This window comes from Pantherophis guttatus, chromosome 3 (genome assembly GCF_059756535.1).
Source record: "Pantherophis guttatus breed Tessera chromosome 3, ASM5975653v1, whole genome shotgun sequence".
NCBI lineage: Eukaryota > Metazoa > Chordata > Lepidosauria > Squamata > Colubridae > Pantherophis > Pantherophis guttatus.
Window position 1 is genome coordinate 10,230,064 of NC_142065.1, and position 12,088 is coordinate 10,242,151.

Consider the following 12,088-nt stretch of genomic DNA (forward strand, 5'->3'; position numbering starts at 1 on the left):
TACGAGCAGTTTTCACACTCAGGGCCATTGCAGAATCCCCATAGTCACATGATCAAAATCCGAGCACTTGGAAACTGGCATGTATTTATGACAGTTGCACGGTCCTGGGGTCATGTGATCCCCATTAAACTTCCCCGCCAGCTTTTGACAAGCAACGTCAATGGGGGAAGCCAGCTTAATGAGGCATGCTTCACTTAACCACTCCGGTGATTCATTTAACAAATGTGGCAAAAATGAGGCAAAACTCATTTAACTTAACTTGCTTAACGATGGAAATTTTGGGCTCAGTTGTGGTTCTAAGTCAACCTTTATAGAAAAACAGAGTTGGAAGGGACTTTTAGCGGTCTTCTAGTCCAACTCAAGTAGGAGACCCTACACCAGTGATACTCGCTCATCTAGGCCACAACCCAGAAGAGGAGCTAACCAGGGTGCATGCATGTGCACAAAAATGAACTTCTGGTTTCTGGCGCACGCATGTGCACTGGCCAGCTAGTCTTTGGGATTTCTGGTGTGCATGCATACACGACGATCAGCTGGCTGGCGTGCATGCTCACGCAGGAAATCAGAAGACCAGCTCTTCCAGTTTCCGGCACTGCCGCTAGCACGAAGGCCAGCTTATCGTCGCTCGCACATGGGTGCCACAAACCCAGAAGAGGAACGGGTGACACCACGCATGCCAGGCGACATGGCTCTGTGTGCCACTTCGGGCATATGTGCCATAGGTTCGCCATCAGGGCCCTATATCATTCCAGAGAATTGGCTGTCCAGTCTCTTCTTAAAAACTTCCAGTGTTGGAGCATCCACAACTTCTGAAGGCAAGCCATTCCACTGATTAATTGTTCTCACTGTCAGGAAATTTCTCCTGAGTTCTTGGTTGGTTCTCTCCTTGATTAGTTTCTACCCATTGCTTCTTGTCCTGTTCTCAGGTGCTTTGGAGAATAGGTTGACCCAGTGGTGGGTTTCAAATTGTTTTACTACCGGTTCTGTGGGTGTGGCTTGGTGGGTGTGGCTTGGTGAACAGGGTAAGGGAAGGATACTGTAAAATCTCCATTCCCACTCCACTCCAGGGGAAAGTTACTGCAAAATCCCCATTTCCTCCCGATCAGCAGGGACTTGGGAGGCAGAGAATAGATGGGGGCGGGGCCAGTCAGAATTTTTACTACCGGTTCTCCGAACTACTCAAACTTTCCACTACCGGTTCTCCAGAACTGGTCAGAACCTGCTGAAACCAACCTCTGCTTCACTCTCCAAAGAAGTAACCACCAAACGATATCACCATCCCAAGGATAACAACAACAATAATCATTTGGAACACAACACGCCAGATATCACAGTTGTCAAAAATCGAAACATACAATTTATTGATATCGCTGTACCAGGAGACACCAGAGTTGAAGAAAAAGATCTGGAAAAAATCATGAAATATCACGACCTGGCCATCAAAACTCCTGATCAGCTGGGACTTGGGAGGCAGACAATAGATGGGGGCGGGGCCAGTCAGAATTTTTACTACCGGTTCTCCGAACTACTCAAACTTTCCACTAGCGGTTCTCCAGAACTGGGCAGAACCTGCTAAAACCTACCTTTGGGTTAACCCCTCTTCTTTGTGGCAGCTCCTGAGATATTGGAACACTGGTATCACGTCATCCTAAGTCAGAGGTGAAATGTAGAATTTGTTACTACGGGTTCTGTGGCTTGGTGGTGGGGGGTAATGTGACTGGGTGGGCATGGAGAACTTTTTTTAAAAAAAACTTTTAAGTGTGTCTTATACTCCGAAAAATACAGTAAATGGATGCAGTAACAAAGTTCAATTGTGCAGTGGAAGTTTCTGGAGGTTCTTTAAAGCAGGGGTTCCCAACCTTGGCCAACTTTAAGACTTGTGGACTTCAACTCCCAGAATTCCCCAGCCAGCCATGTTTAAAACATTCACCCCTGCTTTAAAGGATGCTCCCAGGTGTGGGATAACACATAGTTGGGTCTCTTATGACACAGGCAGCTGGCCAGCATGATGACATTATGGATGGTCACCAGCAGCTTCCTGAATTGTCCTTGGTTTAAGTCAGTGTTTCTCAACCTTGAACAACTTGAAGGTGTGTGGACCTCAACTCCCAGAATTCCACAGCCGGCCATGGTGAATGGTTTGAATCCATGAAGCTGAATTAAAATGAATTCATCTTTAGGTAAGACAGCTGGTTATGAGTGGTGGATCAATTTATGGATGAATTAAAAAATGCTATTTTCCCCTGGACAAACTCCAGGAGTTGCTGGCTTTAGAACTTGGAACAATAATGGCTGGTTGGTTTTTAGGGAGAAAAAAATTCTTTTCCTGACAATGAAACACAGTCAAGAATTAGTTTTATGCTGCCTTGATATTCAACATTTTATCCATCACACTGACCTCATTGATTTTATTATCTATCTATCTGTCTGTCTATCTATCTATCTATCTATCATCTACCGACCTACCGACTGACCGACCTATCTACGTACCTACCTACGTACCTACCTACGTACCTACCTACCTATATCATCTATCATCCATCCATCCATCCATCCACCTTCATCTATCTATCTATCTATCTTATCTATCTATCTATCTATCTATCTATCTATCTATCTATCTATCTATCTATCTATCTATCTATCTTCTGTCTGTCTATCTTTTTTTTTTAATTTTGATTTATATGCCGCCCTTCTCTGGAGACTCAGGACTGCTTACAATGTGCTCAGCAATAGCCTTCATCCTTTTGTATATTTTATACAAAGTCAGCTTATTGCCCCCACAACTGGGTCCTCAATTTACCTACCTTAGAAAGGATGGAAGGCTGAGTCAACCTTGAGCCTTGGTGAGATTCGAACCTGCAGTAATTGCAGGCAGCTGGTCTTAATAACCAGCTTAATAACAGGGTGCCTTAGACCACTGTACTACCAAGGCTCTTCTACCTATCTACCTACCTATCCATCCATCCATCCATCCATCCATCCATCCATCCATCCATCCTCTCGCTTTCTCCCTCCATCCCCCCTTTCTTTTCATCCCTCTCTCTCTATCTCCTATCCATCCATCCATCCATCATTTTTTGGGAAGATTTTTCAGAAATGGTTTGCCATTGCCTCCTTTCTAGAGCTGTGAGAGTGGAACTGGCCCAAGCTCACCCAGATGGCTTTGTAACTAAAGCAAGACTGGAAATCATGATCTCCTGGTCTCTAGCCTAGTGCCTTGTCCAATACACAACACTTGCTCTCTGTAAGTAATAAGCCAGCAATAAAGCCAGCTGCAGAAAGTTGGTTCCTCATGTGGTGCACCATGGTTGGAGAACAGGGACTTAGAAAGGCCCAAGACCGCTTTTCTCTTAGTCTCCGGAATCTAGGAAGACTTGTTTCTCTAATGGAAGCCAACAGTTTTAAGAAAGTTGAGAAGAGCGATAACATATTTTTACTTCCCTTCACTCTCCAGTAACAATAATTGAATCTCCCCATGTGAGACGTGACAGACATCCATTTGCTGTCTAGGAGTTGATTACGTTCCTTCCATGGGTAGCTTCAATACCTGCCCAATCTGTTCATTCTTGGCTGCACACATGCCCTATCTTCTTCTCCTTGTAGTTTTTCTGTTTTTAAAAGAATAGTTAAAGTATTAACCAATTTCATATAGGGTTAGCTCCACTGATCTGTGAAGGAAATTAAAGCTACAGCGGAGTCGTATTTGCTGGAAAGCAAAAAAATCCCCTATATCCATGATGGCGAACCTTTGGCATGGCACACATAGCCATATCGGTGGGCATGCGAGCTCAGCTCCGGTGTGACGCCAACTGGCCAACTGATTTCCGGGCCTTCTGGGTCCACTGGAAGTAGGGAAACAGGCTGTTTCCTGCCTCCAGAGGGCCTCAGGGGTGGTGGGGAAGCCCGTTTTTCTCTCTCCCCAGGCTCCAGAGCCTTTCTAGGAGCTTCGGGAGGACAAAAACAGCCCCCCCCCGGAGGCTGGAAACGGCCTGTTTGCCAACTTCCGGTGGGACCAGAAAGTCCATTTTTTGCTCTTCCTCAGACTCCAGAGCCTTTCTAGGAGCCTGGGGAGGGCAAAAACGGCCTTCCCCAACCCACCGGAGGCCCTCTGGAGGCTGGAAACAGCTCATTTGCCAACTTCCGGTGGGACGTTTGCACGTGACCACCCTTCCCACCACTCCTGGCACGCGATGGCAAAAAGGTTAGCCATCACTGCCCTATATTTTCTCATTTGTCTTGTAGTACAGGTAGTCCTCGACGCACAACCATTTGTTTAGTGACCTTTGAAAGATACAAAGCCACTGAAAAAAGTGACTCATGATCATTTTTCACATTTATGACCATTGCAGCATCCTCATGGCCACACAATGAAAATTTGGACAATTTGCATCTAATTCATATTTATGACGGTTGCAGTGTCCCGGGGTCTTGTAATTCCTTTTTGCTACCTTCTGACATGCAAAGTCAAGGGGGAAGCCAGATTCACTTTATAACCATATTACAAGATTAAGATTAAGATCGCCTTTATTGTCATTTTCCTGTATACACAATGGCATACATCTGATGCCTCACTCCAGTGGTGGGTTTCAAAAATTTTTACTACCGGTTCTGTGGGTGTGGCTTGGTGGGCGTGGCATGTCTTGGTCAGCGTGGCTTGGTGGGTATGGCAGGGGAAGGATACTGTAAAATCTCCATTCCCTTCCCACTTCAGGGGAAGGATACTGCAAAATCCCCGTTTCCTCCCAATCAGATGGGACTCGGGAGGCAGAGAATAGATGGGGGCGGGGCCAGTCAGAATTTTTACTATCGGTTCTCCGAACTACTCAAAATTTCCCCTACCGGTTCTCCAGAACTGGTCAGAACCTGCTGAAATCAACCTCTGCTTCACTCTCCAAAGAAGTAACCACCAAACAATATCACCATCCCAAGGATAACAACAACAATAATCATTTGGAACACAACACGCCAGATATCACAGTTGTCAAAAATCGAAACATACAATTTATTGATATCGCTGTTCCAGGAGACACCAGAGTTGAAGAAAAAGATCTGGAAAAATCATGAAATATCATGACCTGGCCATCGAAACTACAGAATTATGGATGAAACATGTAACAGTGATACCCATTGTCATCGGGGCACTTGTTACCAAGTCCAAAAGTTTTACGAAATACATCAAAAAATTGCAGCTTCCTGCAATACCACCAGCGGAACTGCAAAAAACTGTGTTACTCGGAACATTGTACATTTTAAGAAGATACTTGGTTGATCCCTAGGATGCTGGCAACAACCCGTCTCAACCATCAGCACCAGTCAATGATATGTATGATACATTTTTAAATGTTCAGTTGACTGAGTTTCATGTTTAATGAATGAAAGATAATAATAATAATATAACGGCAACAGCTTCCAAAAATGCCAAATTATAAAAAAATGACACCAAAACTTTTTTATATATAAAATATATTTTATACATTGCTTAACGCATTGTAAGCCACCCTGAGTCTCTGGAGAAGGGCGGCATATAAATCGAACCAACATATATGTGTGTGTGTGTGTGTGTGTGTGTGTGTCTTTAATTGGTTACAGGAGGTGCAACAAATACTAAAAGGGACGAGTTCCAAACAAACCTCATGATTCTTTGTTTCAGCCAGGAATAACTTTCTGTCTGTCCCTTTTCCTATGTCAGTGACCTTCCCAGCATGGCGGTCTTCCTGTCCACCTTCTGTGGCTGCCCGCCTTCTTTTGCAGTGACCTTTCCAACATGGCCGACTTCCTCTCCATGCTCCACAGCCATCTCCCTCCCTCTTCCTATTGAAGCATGTCGAGTACTAAACAAACACCGAGTACTGGGACAACATTTTCATGTCAAAATGCGTCGAGTACCAAATTTGATGAGTTTTAAAGGAGTCGAGTACCGAGGTACCTCTGCATTAATCACAATACATTTTCAATACATACATACTAACTTAACAACTTCAGTGACTCACTTAACAACTGTGACCAGAAAGGTCACAGAATGGGCAAAGCTAACTTAACAAATGTTGTGCTTGGGCTCAACTGTAATTGTAAGTTGGGGACTACTTGTATTGGTTTACTCTTTCTAGTCTGACTTCAAATAGACGTGTTTGGTTTGCATACACCTGCATGAAACTGATTTGGAAACTTGAGAAATTGATGTCTGAGAAGAAGTAATACCTTTTCTAAATCTGAGGAAGAATCTCCTTCAAAAATTGGTAAAAGGAAGGCAAAGATTAGTATTCCAATAGGCATTTGGCAGCTTCTCTTCCACCCCGCATTAGAAAATACAGGAGCTCTTCAAAAGAAGGAAGCCTTTTATCGCTCCTAAAACTGATAATTGAATCTTCTGTCTTTGGTAATCTCATGTGTACCAGAGGAGACAAAGCTTCCATTTTTATTAAGAGATGATTAATTGGGCTCCTTATCATGTACGGTATATTGGATCAGGCTTTTATAGAAGAAGAAAAAGCTTTTCTTTCTTCTCTATTGGCAAAAGGTTTGGAAAATCCACAGCCCGAAAGACCATAGATTTGGAATTGTAATGGGTGGCGAGAATAACCTTGGGAGACAGAAGGAAGTCAGATAAGAGATATCTCAGGCCACAGAAGGAATGTGTTCTGACCTAGGCTTCCCAAGAGCATGAAGCAGACTCCTCGTCTGGATAAAACCTCTTTTATTTAGGTTAAAGGGAGATTCCTCTCCAGCAAAGTCCCAGCAAACAGTCTTTCATGAGATTTCACAACTACAGGCCTTTATTAGGCTTGGAGAGTTGCCAGGCCGATATCTTCCAAACGCCACGCTGGAGCAACAATTACTTGGCAAGAAGTCAGGAACAGATCTTCACCCTAATGAATTGAACTAATGATCTCCTGCAAACTCCCCTCCCCTTCACTCCTTTTTATTCCCTATGGGAGGGGCCATTCACTGTCCACCTGGCCTTTACTCCTGAGTCGCCCCTTGTTTCTTAACTGGTCCCTTCTCCTGGCAGCTCTGTGCATGCGCACACTGGGAACAGGCTTTTTGTGACTCTGACTCCCGAGCCTGTCCTCATGGAGGAAGAGGACTCAGAAGGTGATGGGGAGGAACTGGCAAAGCCTCCCTCTCCAGGACCTTCCTCTCTGGCAATGCCTCAGGTTCCATCTGAAGGCCAGGAGGAACAGCCTGGGATGTGCTAGGAGGAAGGCATTTCAGAGCACCCATTGATAGAGAGTGATACTGATGAATCCTGGCTTGATCCAAGGCAGCGTCGGAGGGAGAAGCGTGCACAGCAAAGGAAGAGGCGTGGGAGGACCATGGATTGAGCTGAGTCACTGAGCCACGCCCCACAAGGGATAAAAGGGGGTGTGATTGCTCGGCAGGCTTTGTAACGGACAAACATTTAAACTCTAAAGAGTCACATCGTGAATCCTGCACTTCGGCTCAGATATATTTTGGACTAAACTCTTGTGGATAATTTGTTGCTCTGGAAACGGACTGCAGATAAGGCCTCTCCTGCTTTTTGGGAGTACTAATTGGATTTGGCAGGCGTTTTATAAGTAGCTGCCAGAACTCTCGTCTGCCAAGAATTCTGGTCTGTTTATACAATACATTATTGGCAGGTGTGTTGGATATTGCATTTGTCTGTGTGAGGACGGGGGACAGAACAAGGCTCCAGCCGTCCTTCTGCCCCACTGATATCCGACTCCGAAGGCAGCTGATAACTGTCAGACGGCCCTGGCCCCACCTCTGCCTCTGACGCAGAGCCCTCATCAGAGCCTTCCCCAGACTCCAGGACTGGCCCATGTTCCTCCCCAACCTCCTCACTGTCTGAGTCTGCCACCAGCTCTGCTGGAATGGGAGTAGAGAAAACATCTCAGAAGGGACCCCTCCCTCGCTCTCTGATCCCTCCCTAGTTCTGTGGAAAGCAAATAAAGACAGAGGAATGGAAAAAGGACTTTCAGACCTGCAAGATTCTGTTACTGCAATTTTATAATACATGCAGTTAAGTAGTGATTGTTCAAAGTTACAAAGGCACTGAAGAAAGCGACGATTTTCCAACTAACTGTTGCAGCATCATCCCCTTGTTTATGTGTTCAAAATTTGGATGCTTGGCAATGGTTTCCTATTTATGACAGTTGAAGCATCCCGGGGTCTTGCGATCCTCTTTTGTGACCTTCTATCACGCAAAGTCAATGGGAGAGACAGAGCCATTTAACAATCATGTTACTAACTTGATTGATTCACTTGATTCGTGTTACTAACTTGAAATGATTCACTTAACAATTGTGGCGAGAAAGGTCATAACATGGGGCAACATTCGCTTAACAACTGTCTCACTTGGCAGCAGAAATTTTGGGCTCATTTGTGGTCGTATGTTGAGGACTACCTCCAAAGGCTGACAGCATAGGCAATTGAGCTATAGGAATGGTTTGGAAAGTGGAGTATAGCAATAGCACTTAGACGTATATACCACTTCACATTGCTTTTAGGCCCTCTCTTTTTGTTGCTGATTCGATTGCTTATTTGTACACTATGATTATCATTAAGCATTGTACTTTATGATTCTTGACGAAGGTATCTTTTCTTTTATGTACACTGAGAGCGTATGCACCAAGACAAAATCCTTGTGTGTCCAATCACACTTGACCAATAAAAAAATTCTATTCTAAACAATTTACAGAATTAGCATATTGACCCCAACAATCTAGATCCTCATTTTACCAGCCTTGGAAGGATGGTAGGCTGAGTCAACCTTGAGATAGTCAGGATCAAACTCCTGGCAGTGGGCAGAGTTAGCCTGCAATTCTGCATTCTAACCACTACACCACCATGGCAATAGAATAGAATAGAATAGAATAGAATAGAATAGAATAGAATAGTAATAGCACATATATACCGCTTCATAGTGCTTTACAGGCCACATGCTTTACTGAATCAGCATATTGTCCCAAACAATCTGGGTCCTCATTTTACCAACCTCGGAAGGATGGAAGGCTGAGCCAACCTTGAGCAGGTTAGGATCGAACTCCTGACAGCGAGAAGTCAGCCTGCAGTACAGCATTCTAACCACTGTGCCACAACGGATATTATCTGTGGTTCATTGTAGCATTAGAATGGTTACAGCATAATTATCCATACACAGCAATATATACGTATATATATATATTTGTAGAGCATTTGAAGACAAGATAATAAGCTTAAAGTCAGCAGATTCTGCCTCGGGGCTGTTATGCTTTTATTATTATTTTTATGATTTATGTTTTTTATTTTGGATGACGGTATTTATTTGTTTACTTGATGTAAAGGCTGCCCAATTACATCTACCTCTGGGCACTTAGGTAATAAAAAGTCAGAACAATAAAAAAGAGAAATGGATTGTATGTGCCCAGGAAAAATGTATGAAACAACATTAAAATTTAAAAAAAAATCTTTGAAAGGCTTATTGCCTCAAAACCTGGGAGATTATTCAGATTTTAAGGCCTCTTCGAAGCAACATCAGGATTGGAGCTATTGAAGGGGAATTTTGTCCCATTTTAGAAGTCTGCCGCTCAGAATCCATGTCTGGGCTGTCATATAATGATGTACAGGCAGTGCTTGATTAGTGACTGCCTTGTTTAGCAACTGTTCAGAGTTGCAACAGTGATGAAAATGTAACTTTGCTACTACCTATAACCCTCACGCAGGTATGTAAAGCAAAGGAAAGCTGAAGGCAGATCATAAAGATTTAGACTGTAAACACAGTCACAGTTTTATTTAGCAGCTGCTTTACTTAATGATCAAGTTGCTGCTCCCAATTGTGGTTGCTAAATGAGGACTGCCTGTAAAATAAATATATCTGTGGTCCAGCCGGTAATTAAATTATAATGGTTGCAGTCTCATATTCCACACAGAAAGCTCAAATGGAAATACTCCACGTTAAATACCCAATATCAACAAACTGACCCTTGCCCATGTGGGAAGCTACCCCCCCTCTCCTAGAAGAATGAAATACTTTGAGGAATATCAAAAAAGGCAGATTATTATATTTCCCCAAAGGGATAAATGGAGAAACATGGTTTTTTTTAGAGGAAGAAAGCAACCCCCACTTTCCTTAATAACCCCAGCAAAAACTGAGGAGCCCAGCTTTTAGAAATGCAAGCAGGATATTTTGAAACAAAGACAGAATGGTAGAATTAGAAGCAGCCTCTCATCCAAGATCCAACACAGGAGAAAGCCATTAAGCCACAATATGAATTATTGTGTCATCCTCAGAGCAGTCCAAACTTCAACCAAACGTAGCTCAGACAAACACCTAGGATTTCTACTTCGCCTTTAGAGCCAGTTATGACCCCTACATAACCCCTACATGCCCCCCTGGGAGTCTGACAACAGCCAATAGAATACATGTTCTTGCACAGGAACAGGAAGCTCAAGTGCAAAGCTTAAAGAAGGTCCTTTAAGATCCCGCACTCTCAACTCCATTTTGTCAACTGCACCAGAACCATGTGCTTCATCATTAAACCTTCTTTCCAATCATTAATTTTCTTAATGTCGAGTCCTGTTAACTGTTTTGTCTTTAATGTAACATGTAGAATACAGATCAATATTTTGCAGATAGTTTTAGTAGTTTAAGTAGTTTTTGCAAGCGGTGGGAACTAATGCTGTAATCATGTATTAATCAGTATTCAACTAGAGGGTTGAATATGTGTACAAATGGTGGGTTTTTTTTGTTTTGTTTTTATGCATCTTTTAAAAAAAGTTTCAATTGTTCGTGTTTTTTGTCCTTTTTTTGTATTTTGTATTTTAACTTTTGTCTTAAACAAAATTAAGAACTTTATCTTAAATATATGATATTAGAAATATATGGCACCTTTCTCTCTATATAAAAGTTGCCAAGGTTGGACACCCCTGCTCTACACCCATCAAACAAATTGTGTTTTACTTTCTTGTGTTCTTAATCATCTCTGAAAGCCAAATTAAGCGTTTGGCTTAATGAAGGTTATTTATGGAGTCATAACAGTAGGCACCTGAAATTAAGTTTACGGGATGATAAACCTTCATGAGCTTGTCCTGAGAGGTGCCGTCTCCTAGTCAATCCTGCACGTATCAGAATCGATCTTGGTTAGTGCTTGGGAATTTCAAAGAAGCTATGTGGGAATCCCAGAGCCCGAAGGCTGAAAACAAAAATCCTTGAAGGTATCAGAAGGAAATAATTTCTGCAATTCTGCAAATTATTTCTGCAACCCCCTGCAGATGCAATCACCAGGAGTCAAAGTTCACTTGAGGCATTTTCATCTTCTGTACCGCTATAGATGGTCCTAGACTCATTGCTAAGCAAGGTGGTTGATAAGCGAGTCATTTTTGCTTTTATGAGTTTTTTTTTTACAGCAAAGTTGTTAAGCAAATCATTGCAGTTGTGATGTGAATCATGTGGTCACTAAGCGACCACATAATCACTTTGCTTGTCGGAAGCCAGTGGGAAGGTCGCAAATGTTGATCACATGACCCTGTGACCCTGCAGCTGTCATTCATGCTGGTTGCCAGGCATCCAAATTTTGATCACATAACTGTGGAGATACTGCAATGGTCCTAAGTCTGTAGAGATTCTCAGTCATCCAGGTCATGGCTGTCCAAAATATGCTTTTTCAGGAGGCAACTGGACTTTCTTGTTTTTTCTTCTGAAGATGTTTCGCTTCTCATCCAAGAAGCTTCTTCAGCTCTGACACATCCTTCCATTTGCCACTATCCTGTCAGAGCTGAAGAAGCTTCTTAGATGAGAAGTGAAATATCGTCAAAAGAAAACAAAAACGTCTATCATCTATCTTTCAAGAATATTTCAAGATTCAAGATGGCGGCAACGGAGGAAGTGTAGTTACATCGCAGGGAGTTAAAAGAAGAGAAAAGTTGCTATTAAAGTAAAATAAATGATTTTCTGGAACGCTGACAAGGAGGAGAGGTGGAGAGGGAAAGACAAATCATAGAATAAATCATAGAGAAAGAAAAGTAAGTGGAGAAAGGAAAAGGAGAGGAAAGACTGGAGAAAAAAGCTAGAAAAAAGTGGGATAGATAGCTTCACCACCAGATGGATTCGCAACTGCCTGACAAA

General features: G+C 42.9%; 1 protein-coding gene and 1 long non-coding RNA gene across 2 annotated transcripts in view; one reads left to right on the forward strand and one right to left on the reverse strand.

Moving 5' to 3' along the window:
* NTSR1 (neurotensin receptor 1) overlaps positions 1–12,088 on the reverse strand; it is a 209,540-nt gene that overhangs the window by 88,628 nt on the left and 108,824 nt on the right. The gene's annotated exons all lie outside the window — the stretch shown is intronic.
* LOC148114491 (uncharacterized) lies at positions 2,064–5,347 on the forward strand. Its single transcript, XR_015732952.1, has 2 exons — positions 2,064–2,180; positions 5,027–5,347. It is a non-coding gene; the product is annotated as an uncharacterized LOC148114491 (long non-coding RNA).